This window comes from Mytilus edulis, chromosome 12 (genome assembly GCF_963676685.1).
Source record: "Mytilus edulis chromosome 12, xbMytEdul2.2, whole genome shotgun sequence".
NCBI lineage: Eukaryota > Metazoa > Mollusca > Bivalvia > Mytilida > Mytilidae > Mytilus > Mytilus edulis.
Window position 1 is genome coordinate 71,267,586 of NC_092355.1, and position 12,445 is coordinate 71,280,030.

Below are 12,445 nucleotides of genomic sequence, written 5' to 3' on the forward strand. Positions count from 1 at the left end.
AACGGTGTGCCCTTAATGCATAAAGTAAGAAAAAATTACTAAGTCCACCTACCTAGGATTTTGAAAATATCTAAAACATAGAATGCTTCTAAAGTTAATGAACCCCATTTCTGTTGTATAATCTGCCAATAATACTCAGGTAACACAATTTTTCACTCTTTCAAGAACCGAAAGGTTTGGTTGAACGGTTCATGAGCAAATGCACGGACACGACATTTTTTAAACTTTCAAGAACCGTAACTCCTGAACGGTAAAAGTCAAAATCGTCATTATTGAACTTAACCTGCTTTTTGTTGTCAGTAACAACATATTAAAATTTTAAAAGGTTTGGTTGAACGCTTCATGAGTAAATGCACGGACACAACATTTTTTAAACTTTCAAGAACCGTAACTCCTGAACGGTAAAAGTCAAAATCGTCATTATTGAACTTGACCTCCATTTTGTTGTCAGTAACAACATATTATAATTTTAAAAGGTTTGGTTGACTGGTTCATGAGTAAATGCACGGACACGACATTTTTTAAACTTTCAAGAACCGTAACTCCTGAACGGTAAAAGTAAAAATCGTCATTATTGAACTTGACCTCCATTTTGTTGTCAGTAACAACATATTAAAATTTCAAAAGGTTTGGTCGAACGGTTCATGAGTAAATGCACGGACATAACTTTTTTTAAACTTTCAAGAACCGTAACTCCTGAACGGTAAAAGTCAAAATCGTCATTATTGATCTTGACCTCCATTTTGTTGTCAGTAACAACATATTAAAATTTTAAAAGGTTTGGTTGACTGGTTCATGCGTAAATGCACGGACACGACATTTTTTAAACTTTCAAGAACCGTAACTCCTGAACGGTAAAAGTAAAAATCGTCATTATTGAACTTGACCTCCGTTATGTTGTCAGTAACAACATATTAAAATTTTAAAAGGTTTGGTTGAACGCTTCATGAGTAAATGCACGGACACAACATTTTTTAAACTTTCAAGAACCGTAACTCCTGAACGGTAAAAGTCAAAATCGTCATTATTGAACTTGACCTCCATTTTGTTGTCAGTAACAACATAATAAAATTTTAAAAGGATTGGTTGACTGGTTCATGAGTAAATGCACGGACACGACATTTTTTAAACTTTCAAGAACCGTAACTCCTGAACGGTAAAAATAAAAAACGTCATTATTGAACTTGACCTCCATTTTGTTGTCAGTAACAACATATTAAAATTTCAAAAGGTTTGGTTGAACGGTTCATGAGTAAATGCACGGACACAACTTTTTTTAAACTTTCAAGAACCGTAACTCCTGAACGGTAAAAGTCAAAATCGTCATTATTGAACTTGAACTCCATTTTGTTGTCAGTAACAACATATTAAAATTTTAAAAGGTTTGGTTGACTGGTTCATGAGTAAATGCACGGACACGACATTTTTTAAACTTTCAAGAACCGTAACTCCTGAACGGTAAAAGTAAAAATCGTCATTATTGAACTTGACCTCCGTTATGTTGTCAGTATCAACATATTAAAATTTTAAAAGGTTTGGTTGAACGCTTCATGAGTAAATGCACGGACACAACATTTTTTAAACTTTCAAGAACCGTAACTCCTGAACGGTAAAAGTCAAAATCGTCATTATTGAACTTGACCTGCTTTTTGTTGTCAGTAACAACATATTAGAATTTAAAAATGTTTGAACGCTTCATGAGTAAATGCACGGACACAACATTTTTTAAACTTTCAAGAACCGTAACTCCTGAACGGTAAAAGCAAAATCGTCATTATTGAACTTGACCTCCATTTTGTTGTCAGTAACAACATAATAAAATTTTAAAAGGTTTGGTTGACTGGTTCATGAGTAAATGCACGGACACGACATTTTTTAAACTTTCAAGAACCGTAACTCCTGAACGGTAAAAGTCAAAATCGTCATTATTGAACTTGACCTCCATTTTGTTGTCAGTAACAACATATTAAAATTTTAAAATGTTTGGTTGAACGGTTCATGAGTAAATGCACGGACACAACATTTTTTAAACTTTCAAGAACCGTTACTCCTGAACGGTAAAAGTCAAAATCGTCATTATTGAACTTGACCTCCATTTTGTTGTCAGTAACAACATAATAAAATTTTAAAAGGTTTGGTTGACTGGTTCATGAGTAAATGCACGGACACGACATTTTTTAAACTTTCAAGAACCGTAACTCCTGAACGGTAAAAGTCAAAATCGTCATTATTGAACTTGACCTCCATTTTGTTGTCAGTAACAACATATTAAAATTTCAAAAGGTTTGGTTGAACGGTTCATGAGTAAATGCACGGACACAACATTTTTTAAACTTTCAAGAACCGTAACTCCTGAACGGTAAAAGTCAAAATCGTCATTATTGAACTTGACCTCCGTTATGTTGTCAGTATCAACATATTAAAATTTTAAAAGGTTTGGTTGAACGCTTCATGAGTAAATGCACGGACACAACATTTTTTAAACTTTCAAGAACCGTAACTCCTGAACGGTAAAAGTCAAAATCGTCATTATTGAACTTGACCTGCTTTTTGTTGTCAGTAACAACATATTAAAATTTACAAATGTTTGGTTGAACGCTTCATGAGTAAATGCACGGACACAACATTTTTTAAACTTTCAAGAACCGTAACTCCTGAACGGTAAAAGCAAAATCGTCATTATTGAACTTGACCTCCATTTTGTTGTCAGTAACAACATAATAAAATTTTAAAAGGTTTGGTTGACTGGTTCATGAGTAAATGCACGGACACGACATTTTTTAAACTTTCAAGAACCGTAACTCCTGAACGGTAAAAGTCAAAATCGTCATTATTGAACTTGACCTCCATTTTGTTGTCAGTAACAACATATTAAAATTTTAAAATGTTTGGTTGACTGGTTCATGAGTAAATGCACGGACACGACATTTTTTAAACTTTCAAGAACCGTAACTCCTGAACGGTAAAAGTCAAAATCGTCATTATTGAACTTGACCTCCATTTTGTTGTCAGTAACAACATATTAAAATTTCAAAAGGTTTGGTTGAACGGTTCATGAGTAAATGCACGGACACAACTTTTTTTAAACTTTCAAGAACCGTAACTCCTGAACGGTAAAAGTCAAAATCGTCATTATTGAACTTGACCTCCATTTTGTTGTCAGTAACAACATATTAAAATTTTAAAAGGTTTGTTTGAATGGTTCATGAGTTAATGCACGGACACGACATTTTTTAAACTTTCAAGAACCGTAACTCCTGAACGGTAAAAGTAAAAATCGTCATTATTGAACTTGACCTCCATTTTGTTGTCAGTAACAACATATTAAAATTTTAAAAGGTTTGGTTGAACGGTTCATGAGTAAATGCACGGACACAACATTTTTTAAACTTTCAAGAACCGTAACTCCTGAACGGTAAAAGTCAAAATCGTCATTATTGAACTTGACCTGCTTTTTGTTGTCAGTAACAACATATTAAAATTTTAAAATGTTTGGTTGAAAGCTTCATGAGTAAATGCACGGACAACATTTGGTTGCCGCCCGCTCGGCCGCCCGCCGTACATCCCCAAATCAATAACCAACATTTTTGACACAAAAATCCGGTTAAAAACGGGCATCACCCCATTCATCTCTGGTGGAAAATAAAAATATCAAATACCCTTTTGAAAAAGTGTTGCAAAGTGTGATTTTCAGTGTGTTTTTTTTTTTTTTTTGCCCTTTTAACTAAATAACCGTATTAACTACGTAAAATCCTTTCACATTACCGAAAAGGATCAAAATGAGTTCACAAGGAAAAGAATACCATCTAACCGGATGAAAAATAAAATCCATAACACTGCAACAGGAATCAACCCCTCTGTATCTCAGAAACCGCTGACTCCACTGCAAATCTGTTGACATAATCAAGTTACAGAATTTTGTTAGCAATTAAAAAATCTCCATTTGAATAAGTTGAAAATAAACAATCTGTATATACAAATATGTGAACATTACCAAACCTGACCATTTTGCATTTTGCGGACAGTACGTGGATTAAGCATATAGTCTCCGAATTTGAATTTTTTGGCTTAATTTTTCTGTGGAAAAAAGATTGTTTCAGAGACAAATTAAGGAAGTACAAAACACTACATGTATACGTCATATCACAAATGTTTCCAACTTTTTATGGTTTTGGAGGAGTAACACTACATTATACATCTCACCATTTATATCATTTAATAACATTTTATAAAAAAAAACATCTCGCCATATTATGCATGAGTAGATAATTTTATAGCTGTTGCTGTGAAATATTTTTAAAACTGACTGTGAGTTCAATGATGTATTTTGCAATGCATAGAAATAAGAAGATGTTGTATGAGAACCAATGAGAAAACTCTCCATCTAAGTCATAATTTGTAAGAGTGAACACTCAGAGGTCAAAGTGCAACCTTCAACACGTAGCCTTTGCTTAACCCAAATAGCAACCTATAAAGAGCCTCAAAATTTGTTTTACTATATTTTCACCACAGCCACAAATTTCCCCAATTAGCTCATGTATTAGTTGATCTTAATCTCCCTCCGAAATGTTTGAATGTGTTGTTAAATTGCATTGTCTCATTTTCCCTATTAATTGCACTCTCGCTAGCGATAGACACATATTCTAGCCAGGTTTATAGTTTACAGAAGCAGATCGGAATCAATTATGACGTAGACAGTAATCATTCTAATCGTAATCATGTTCATTGACCATAAGGACGATGAAAGCACATCATATAATGACGTTTCGACATCATATAATGAAGTAAACCAAACTACATAATATACGATTACAAGCACATAATATAATGACACAACCACATCATATAAAGATATTTGCACATAATATAATGGTAACTGCACATCATATAATGATATGTACAAATCATTATAAGTATATTTGCGCATAATATAAGTTTATTTGCACATGATATAAGGATATTTGCACATAATATAAATACATTTGCGCATAATATAAGAATGTTTGCACATCACATAAAAATGTTTGCACATCATATAAGTACATTTTCAAATCATATAAGTACATATGCACATCATATAAGTATATTTGCACGTCATATAAGTATATATGCACATCATATAAGTATGTATGCACATCATATAAGTATGTATGCACATCATATAAGTATGTTTTCACATCATATAATGATGTTTGCACATCATATACTGATGTTTGCACATCATATATGGATATTTGCACATCATATAAAGGTGTTTACACATCATATAATGACAATTGCACATCATATAAAGGTAAATGCACATCATATAATGAAAATGGTCATAACAAGACAGTGTTGGCGTTCCATAGAGTTTCACTTCGTATGATGTTAATGCTGCAAGATCATTCTTGAAATTTTGCAGAATTATTTTTATTTTTAGTTTATTTCAATTTTATCTTCTTGTGCATTAATTCTTTAGTTATGTATTAGAATAGGAACAACGGTTTTGTAGGTTATTTTTTACTATTTCAATCTGAACACAACGAAATCGACATATGCATATTTCTTAGTGCTAAGTGCTCAGTATAGATACATCGAAAATTTTATGACGTGTTGTTTACAAAGAGAAAAAAGCACGTTATATCATAATTTGAATTGGGTCCGAAAAGTTAAGTTTATGATAGGTCCAACATTGAAGACAATTTACACGACAATAGCCTTCTAAATGCTTTGTATGAACATCAATTTAATTTTATTCATGCTTCCTTTAAATTTCATAGAAAAACATGTGCGAAAATATTTGTGCTATACAGATTTATAATATTATTGCTGTACATACCTTTATCGTACTATGACTTATCCCAAAAGGTAGGAACAATGAAGTGTAAATTTTAATTATTAAATAATCGCTGTATTGAAGAACTAATACTTGCTTTGGTCTGTTTTATGCTTTTTGGTCGGGTTATGGTTTCTTTGACATATTCCATTTTCCCTTTTATTTAGAAATAGTATAATTTATATTTTAAAACTGCTAAAAGAAAAATGACACCAATTATGTTTTGTTTGTTTATATATTTAAGAAATGACTGTAAGATGGTGTTCTGCCTATAAAGAAGCAATATAAAAAAATATGTTACAGTGACACTATGTTTTTAATGTTATTTCCAATATACAGAGACAAGTATTACAATCATTCCTAATATTTTGATTATAAATTCCATGTTTTCTTTATGATATATTTATAACAATGAATTATTATTATGAATCAGGCTCGTTGTTACGTATTGCAACACTACTCTTTTGTCTCGTTTTACTTTTATATGATCCAAGTGGTGGATATACAAGTTGCCGTGTTTCCAAAGGTTGGTAAGAATCTGATATTGCAAAATAAAAACAAGATGTGGTATGAGTAGATAGGACAATTCACCGTCATAGTTTTTTCAAGGAGGGTAACATATTCATAATATGTAGAATTAGTCGGTATCAAGTACATTATATGTAACTAATTATAAGCTATTGTATATACTTATTTTTTAGTGTGGAAGTTTAAATGTACTGTCCGCATCGATTTAAATTGTAATATCTAACATATGCATCTAACTGAGTTCAATATAACTTTAATTCAAACCGCTTGCGAAGGTCATACCGATATATTGTAGAATAAAATAACAAATCCATATAAATTTAAACAATAAGTATGCAGCGTACATATCTTGCCGACAATCTATATTCTAATAGTTGACCTCATTGGGCCTAGTACATATTGATAAGTACTGAGCTTTAAATGTAAATAATATGTAAAAACAATCTGTCATGATTTAATTTATATTTTGCTTTCAGTGTTGGTTTTATTTTGCACACATATATTACCTGGCCTTTTAAAAACATGCAACATACTTGTTTATAAATTGAATGTATTATAAGAAAAAATATGTTTTTGTATGCATCTTTGTGGTTTTAGTTAGCTTCTTTGTTATCATTTATGACATTGGACTTTGACTTCTTTAAAACTGAGTTTTGCTGGGCGTATTGACATTTGCTTCATTATTCTACATTAGCGAGAGATATAGTGAGAAAGTTGAGATCTTAAAAAACATGTTTAACTCCACCGTATCTTTGTGCCTGTTCCAAGTCAGGAGTCTCTGTCATTCGTTAGTCTAGTATGATTTTTAATTTAAGTTAATTTATCTGTTTTGATGTATTATGCCGTTCAGTTTTACTAAACTAGTACACAATTTTATTGGGATGCCGGTTGAGGACCACCTGCGTGATTTTTACGCTGCGTTGAAGACCTATTTATGGCCTTCGGGTTACTGTCTCTTTCATGTATTCCCCATTTCCATTTTCAGTTTTATTATAAATGAATAACATTGAAGTGTTTAAGATTTTACATACGTTTTATTTGCAAATCCGCATATTATTATTATAAACGTTCACTTTTAACAATGTAAAGGCTCATCGTATTTGCAAATACAGCCGCATTTACACCTAAAGATTGTTGTATACAGAAACCTGAACATCATTGCAAAATATACAATTCAGATGCATGTTGCAAAACTCTCCTTGATTTGATACGCAGTTTGTCTTGCCTACATAGTTGTGCAAATGTTATAGGTTTTTTTTGTATGGTGGGTCTTGTAGCATGGTAGGATGAATTGTAAAGTATATTATGTTTTAATCACACAAATCGTTTATATATCAGACTATATTTTTATACTTTTCCAAAAAAAAAATAGACCACAGTATGTAGTTTTAAACGGCCTTATTTTTCAATACTATATGACGAGTTTTATTAATAAATCTTACCTGGGTATGGATACACATGTGCAACGGCGTTAAGTAATCCTATTTTATTTATTTCCAGTATAAAAAATCTATAAGATTGAAACTGTATATTGAACGTAGCAAATCGTCCTTTTTTATTCCAAATGTATATATGTTTTAGATTATAATCAATTTAACGAATGCTTCAATTGAAGGTCATAACACATTCAAACTGCGCATGTGTAACGTCTTTGTGAGAATAACTATTTTGTGTTCATTTATACGTACTCGTACGGTAACAGATAAGATAAATGTGTAGAGTTAGTGCACCGAAGTACATTACGGCTAATTTCTGTTTATAATCATAAAGCACTTTGATTAAGGCATGTCGTAGAGTGACCGTGTGGTGCAGATTATTTTAATTATAAGACTTTTAAAGACATACAACAGATAACTTGTATTGTAAATCGACTTTATTATTAGGATGTTTATTTATGCATCATTGTCATTTTGGTTAGTTGATTGTTACCATTTATGACATTGGACTTCTTTTAAACAGAGTTTTATTAGGCATATTGATATGTGCTTCTTTATTCTACATTCGTGTGAGATATAGTGAAAATGTTGAAATCGCTCAAAACATGTTTAACCCCGTCGTATTTTTGCGCCTGTTCTGAGCCAGGACTCTCTGGCGTTTGCTAATCTAGTATGATTTTTAATTTAAGTCAATTTATCTGTTTTGAAGTTTATTATGACGTTCATTTTTATTGAACAAGTACACAATTTTATTGGGGAACCGGTTGCGGACCACCTGCGGGATTTTCTCGCAGCGTTGAAAACCTATTTATCGCTTTCAGGTTACTGTTTTTTTGTTTTTTTTTATTTATTCCCAAATACCATTCTCAATTCTAGAAAAAAATGAATAACATTGAAGTGTTTGAGAACTTACATGCATATTTTCAAATCTGCATATTAATTATTATACATGTGCACTTAAACCAATTTAAAGGCTCATCGTTTTTTCAAATACAGCAGTTCTTTACACCAACAGGTTTTTGTTAATACAGAAACCTTTACATCACTACAAAATATACAATTCAGATGCATGTTCGAAAACTCTCCTTGATTTGATACGCAGTTTGATTTGCCTACAAAGCAAAGTTATGGAAATGTTTGAGGGGTTTTCTTTGTATGATACTTGTAGCATGGAAGGATAAATTGCAAAGTATGTTTCTGAAACACACAAATCGTTTATATAAAAGACTATATTTTTCAAACTTTTCCAAATACAAAATAAGACTACATTAGGTATACATAAACATAACAAATGGTCTATTTTGATTCCAAATGTATATATGTTTCAGGTCATAATTACTATTACCGAATGCTTCAATCTGAAGGTCATAACACATTCAAACTGTGCATGTTTAACTTCTGTGTGAGAATAACTGTTTTGTGTTCATTTATACGTACTCGTACATTAACAGATAAGGTAAATTTAAAGAGTTAATTGACCGAAGTACATAACGGCTAATTTCTGTTTATAAATATAAAGCACTTTGATTAAGGCATGTCGAAAGTGACACAGGGGCGCAGATTTTATTACTATGATGAAAAGTAAAAAGAGATTAAAAGATTATCGAAATGTTTCGGACATTTTGGACAATTTCTCGATAATTCCACGTGATAACGGGAAGAAAAAATATATAATAGCATGTCCTGTGATGTGTCATGTATATGTGCATTAGACACAGATGTAACGCTACGAAGGAAGCTGTTAATAAAGTAGACATTCAAATGCACGTCCATTTGAAAAGGTAACGGACTATTATGTGGATGTACTGAAATGTAATACCTCCGAATATATCCAGTTGATTCTAAGCACAACTACTGCAAAAATGTTAAACACCACTTATAGGTTTGATTGATTGTTTTCGGTATATTTTTGGGGGGAAACGAACGACAGCTTTCCAACCACAAGTCAGAGGCCTCTAGCAGCAAAAAACATGAAATATTGGGCATTGGGATCAATCGTGTGACATCTTGTATAATCGCGAGCAGTTTGCAATGTGCCAGATATGAAAGGCCCTATAACTTTTCATATGTGTGAAAAGATACATGTAAACACAGTCTTTCGTCTTTTGTTGAAGACACGAATCAAGTCTAAGAAACCAATTCATCTTTTTTGACATATAACAAAAATAACTTGCACAAAGAAGTAAAACGTAAGTGTCTGGTGATTTTATTTTATTGCGATCCCTGGAATTACTTTTCCACATGTGTACATTTTAGCGCCTGTCCCAAGTCAGGAGCCTCTGGCCTTTGTTAAACTTGTATGATTTTTAATTTTAGTTTCTTGTGTATAATTTGGAGTTTAGTATGACGTCTTTTATCACTGAACTAGTATATATATATATATTTGTTAAGGGGCCAGTTGAAGGACGCCTCCGGGTGCGGAAGTGACTCGCTGCATTAAAGACCTGCTGTTGTCTGTTCAATGGTCGAGTTGTTGTCTCATTCCCCATTTCCATTCTCAATTTTATTAGCACACACAGACGACAGAATAATTCTTATATCTACTGGTGCCACATGTGAAGGAGGATCTACTTACCCTTCCGGAGCAGCTGAGATCACCCCTAGTTTTTGGTGGGGTTCGTATTGTTTATTCTTTAATTTTCTAAGTTTTGTTATGTGTACTCTTGTTTCTTTTCATTTTAGCCATGGCGTTGTCTGTTTATTGTCGATTTATGAGTTTGACTGTCCCTGGTATCTTTCATTCATCTTCTATGGAAGGGAATATCCGCCAAATTATACAATTCTTATTTGTGAACTGCAAATTTTTATTCGTAACATGCAATTTCTTAATTTGTAAAATGTTATTTCTTAATTTGTAAAATGTTATTTCTTAATTTGTTACATGTATTTTTTCCATCCGTTACATGAATTTTTACATTTCTTAATTTGTGCAATGTAATTTCTTAATATGAAAACTCAATTTCTTAATTTGTTAACGTATTTTCTTCATTCGTTACATGAATTTCTACATTTCTTAATTTGTGAAATGTAGTCACTTTGTTTGAGTCACGTTTTGTGAGATGTGCCTGTGTATCTGTTACCGCTGCCAGCCAATGAGATGTTCTGTTTCTAAAGAAAAAATTCAAGTAACAAATCAACATGTTACAAATCAAGAGGTTTGACAAGTCTAGAAATACAATCTAGAATAAAATAGTTTCACAATATTCCACAGGAGGTCGCTGTGGAGCCATGTCAACTCGTACCCTCGCAAACTTGAACCCAATATTTACCAACTCGTATTTATACCAACTCACACCCAATATTTTACGATTTATATTCATTAAAGTTGTTATATTCTTTTGTATAATATAAAAACATGCACATAAAATTGAGTGCAACTACATTAATTGGTAATCTGATGCAATAGGTTTTCATATTAGAAATGTCTAAAGTTAACCATTTCAAGTGTCTTAAACAATCAGCTCTATACCAATCGAGAGTAAACTGAGCGTACTAGCTCTTTGTCAACAAATTTACACAAGTCTGTTGACACCCCAAAAATCACAAGACAATGACAGGGCTCTTACCGAACGCAAATGCTCCACCAACTTAATTCTTGCAGATAGCTAATGGTGTGGCAAGTGACACTAGACCAGTTAAAGAACATAGTGAATAATATACTGTTATCACAGAGATACGTCTTGCTTTTTTGTAATGTCGATAATGCAAATGTTGAAATTAAAGAAGTCAATGAGCCATGACTGAATGTACATGGCTAAAAACTCTCTATGGAAATACGATGTGCAAATACTAATACAACTGCATACTGAATACCATTTACTTATCATAAGTAGTTCCCTTTAAACAAACCTAATCACCAATTAATACATGTAAACTAAGCAAAGTTTCATAGTAAATATACCATGACAGAGGGGCGGGGCCAAATAATCTTCATGAAAATGAGAGGTGCTAATGCTTATACAACTGCATATTAAATATCATTTACTCTTCACTAGTGGTTCCCCATCAACTGACCTAATCACAAACTAGTACATATAAACTAAGCAAAGTTTAAAAGTCAATAGGCCATAACAGAAGGGGCGGGCCAAATAATGTCCATGGAAATGAGATTTGCCAATGTTTATACAACTGCATACCAATTATCATTAACTTACCACTAGTGGTTCCTCATAAACTGACCTAATAACAAACTAATACATAAAAAGTAAGTAAAATTTCAAAATCAATAGACCATAACAAATAATCTCCATGGCAATTGTATATGCCAATACGAATACATCTGCCTACCAAATATATTTGACCTACAACTAATGGTTCATTACAAATTAGACCTAATCACAAACTAATACATTGTTGACGCCGCCCACGCCGGAAACAGCATACCTATGTCTCGTTTTTTGACTCCGTCAAGCGAGACAAAAAGTGAACATTGATAGCTTAAAGTTTAGTTTCTTATATGTTTGTGGGTTGACCAAGAAATATGCTGTCTCCGGATTTCATTGACATCTTGCTTGGACATCATGTCTGAATATTTGAACAAACGATGTTAACTAACATAGATTCTTTAAACCAACTAGACGATTAAATCTATTTTAGTTTATTTAACTCTTGTTCTGACTTTGTCGCTTCAAAAATATACGGGTTGTCAGTTTCCCTATCGAAG

The 12,445-nt window shown here is 32.4% G+C and overlaps 2 protein-coding genes and 1 long non-coding RNA gene across 3 annotated transcripts in view; 1 reads left to right on the plus strand and 2 right to left on the minus strand.

Moving 5' to 3' along the window:
• Positions 1 to 7,963, minus strand: part of LOC139497820 (uncharacterized) — a 48,462-nt gene extending 40,499 nt beyond the window's left edge. The window contains exon 1 of the mRNA XM_071286055.1: positions 7,789 to 7,963. The gene's annotated coding sequence lies outside the window, so the exon portion shown is untranslated. The remainder of the gene's footprint in view (positions 1 to 7,788) is intronic.
• Positions 1 to 12,445, plus strand: part of LOC139499281 (uncharacterized) — a 740,979-nt gene that overhangs the window by 265,504 nt on the left and 463,030 nt on the right. The window lies entirely within an intron of this gene.
• On the minus strand, positions 1,242 to 3,483 carry LOC139499047 (uncharacterized). Its single transcript, XR_011658090.1, has 3 exons — positions 2,694 to 3,483; positions 1,789 to 2,543; positions 1,242 to 1,642 (listed from the first exon to the last, which is right to left on the minus strand). It is a non-coding gene; the product is annotated as an uncharacterized lncRNA (long non-coding RNA).